The sequence below is a fragment of the Trichechus manatus genome, unplaced genomic scaffold (assembly GCF_000243295.1).
Source record: "Trichechus manatus latirostris isolate Lorelei unplaced genomic scaffold, TriManLat1.0 scaffold00041, whole genome shotgun sequence".
In the NCBI taxonomy this organism is placed as follows: Eukaryota; Metazoa; Chordata; class Mammalia; order Sirenia; family Trichechidae; genus Trichechus; species Trichechus manatus.
In genome coordinates this window covers 14,079,955-14,083,069 of record NW_004443977.1, presented here as the reverse complement: position 1 = coordinate 14,083,069, position 3,115 = coordinate 14,079,955, and the positions used below count along the sequence as shown (strand labels likewise).

General features: G+C 42.8%; 1 pseudogene; it reads right to left on the bottom strand.

The window, feature by feature from the left end:
* Positions 1 to 1,981: 1,981 nt before the first annotated feature.
* Positions 1,982 to 2,559, bottom strand: LOC101356876 (60S ribosomal protein L12 pseudogene; annotated as a pseudogene).
* Positions 2,560 to 3,115: the final 556 nt, after the last annotated feature.

Sequence of the window (3,115 nt, the reverse complement as noted above, 5' to 3'; positions counted from 1 at the left end):
TCAGCACCCAGACCCTTCCCTAGTCCCCCAAAACACACTGGGATCAGTCTGTCCTTTTAACAGAATTGAAGGAAAGAAAGTACAACACTGAAAATAACATGATGAACACAATTAATGTCATGTGAAGATTGTAGAAATGGCAAATGCTTTGTTACCTATATATTTACCACAATTAAATTTAAAAAAAGGATAATTTATAAGTCCTGTTCAGACTTGGGCCCACCTAAATACCTTCAAAATTGTCAGCCATTTCGGACTGAATAGCCAGGGTTGGGAAATTGGTAGGAATGGGGGATTGTGGTGTGGGGTGTCCATTAATATAATCTGAGGGGGTGAGGCATAAGCAGAAATGGGAGGAAAAAGTAAGTAACAAACCAAAGCAGGATTAGCAGTGCCTGTAACTTTATTACTAACAGAAATCACAGACATTTTCATATCACATTAAAGTTGTTGCAGACACTGCTAAATATCATTTACCTTCATCACTTTGAAATTACAGTAGCTATTAGACCCACTGCAAGATCTTGTTACCCAACACATTAAAAGTACATATATTTCTTTATCATACATTTGATTTCTTTTTTATTTTTGCAAAAAATAAATATAACACAACTGTCATGGTTTGAAATATGTCCCCCAAAAAATGTATGTATCAATTTGGCTGGGCCATGATTCCCAGAATTGTGTGGTTGGCCTCCATTTTGTGATTGTAATTTTATGTTAAAGAGGATTCAGGTGAGATTGTAATACCACCTTTACCCAGGTCACATCCCTGATCCTATGTAAAGGGAGTTTCCCTGGGGTGTGGCCTGCACCACCTTTTATCTCTCAAGAGATAAAAGGAAAGGGAAGCAAGCAGACAGTTGGGGACCTCATACCACCAAGAAAGGAGCACCGGGAGCAGAGCGTGTCCTTTGGACCTGAGGTTCCTGCTCAGAGAAGCTCCTAGTCTGGGGGAAGATTGATGAAAGGGCCGACAGAGAGAGAAAGCCTTCCCCTGGAGCTGACGCCCTGAATTTGGACTTTTAGCCTACTTGACTGTGAAGAAATAAATTTCTCTTTGTTAAAGCCATCCACTTGTGGTATTTCTGTTGTAGCAGCTCTAGATGACTAAGACAACATTTGCCAATTCAACCTTTTTTTACATGTACCAGTGACACTTAACTGATGAAGATCAAAGATCACAGCCTTCAGTATGGATTACACCTCAACATAAAGAAAATAAAAATTCTCACAACTGGACCAATAAGCAACATCATGATAAATGGAGAAAAGATTTAAGTTGTCAAGGATTTCATTTTACTTGGGTCTACAATCAATGCCCATGGAAGCAGCAGGCAAGAAATCAAAAGACGCATTCCATTGGGCAAATCTTCTGCAAAAGACCTGTTTAAAGTGTTCAAAAGCAAAGATGTCATCTTGAAGAATAAGGTTGCCTGACCCAAGCCATGGTGTTTTCAATCACCTCATATGCATGTGAAAGCTGGACGATGAATAAGGAAGACCAAAGAAGAATTGACGCTTTTGAATTCTGGTGTTGGTGAAGAATACTGAATATACCGTGGACTGCCAAAAGAACAAACAAATCTGTCTCGGGAGAAGTACAACCAGAATGCTCCTTAGGAGCAAAGACGGGGATACTATATCTCACATACTTTGGACATGTTATCAGGAGGGACCAGTCCCTGGAGAAGGACATCATGCTTGGTAAAGTAGAGGGTCAATGAAAAAGAGGAAGAGACCCTTAATGACATGGATTGACACAGTGGCTGCAACAATGGACTCAAGCATAACTAATGTTAGGATGGCACAGGACCAGGCAGTGTTTCTTTCTGTTGTACATAGGGTCGCTATGAGTCAGAACAGACTCGACAGCACCTAACAACAACGGTGACACCGATTACATTAGTCAGCATATCTGCTTCCTTTTTTTTTTTGGTTATCAAATAATCCTTTATTGAAATATTTTCTTTTGTAGTTCTTAGCTAGCTGGGCATTCCACAGCACCACTGTTGATGTCATGAGGGTGGCTGCCATCAACATTGCAGTCCACAGACTGAGCAGTCCTCAGGATCTCTTTAACAGTCCCAGAGAGTTCTCTGGCTAAAGATCAGTGTCGCATTTGTCGAGCAATGCTGACAATCTCATCAAAAATGATATTTCCCCGTGCTTAATATTTTTCTGCTTCTTTCTATCTCTGAGTGGTTCTTTGAGGGCTTTGATGATCAGGCAGAGGCTGAAGCACCACTTCAATCTGGGTCTGTCTGTTCTGAATGGTCAGTTTCACCATAATCCTTAGTCCCTTCCAGTTACTGGTTGCCTTGGCAACGTTATCACCAAATTTTTTTGAAGACAGACCCAGGGGGCTGATCTTGGGGGCCAGAGCGGAAGTGGCACTGGCTTCCCCACTGGTGTACCTCAGGTACACACTTTGATCTCACTGGGGTCGAACTTGGGTGACATGTTCGAGGCGGCTGGTGTTGGATGAATCCAGATGCAGGACAACCGAAGAAAGTTGCACCTCCAGCTCCTCTGAGCCGAAAAGCCAAGAAGAGCACATTTGTTCTTAAAGTATGTTAATAACTGTTAATATGGTGGCTTCTTTAGTGACCCTATGTATTTTATTCTATGCATTATAAAATATTGTTCTGAGAAAGCATCTATAGGCTTCACCAGACTACCAAAGGGTCCTGGCACAAAAAAGGTTTAGGTCCCAGCTGTACAGTGCGGTAGTGTCTCTTGTGCACATGAAAACTGATGTCTCCATTTCCTTTGAGGGCTGTTCCTAGGAGATGGGATCTGAGGATGGCCAGGATAATGAGAAAAGGCTCTTGTCTGACTCTGGCCTGGGCTTGATCCCTCTGATTAGAGAAGTGAGAGCCAGACACAGACAAAATACCTTTCAGGAGAGATGCTTTGAGATTCTGAGCTTAGCTGTGCTACTTCTCTGCACAAGTGGTGAGGAGTGACCAGTGCTGGGGAGAAGGCCACTCTTCCACACCCACATAACACGATGGGGACCGGCGACTTTATAACCACCTCCACAGGGGTCCAGGGCAGAGCAGGGGTCAGACTCTTCCAGAAACTTCATGGACAGTGGGCATTGAGAAGTTGG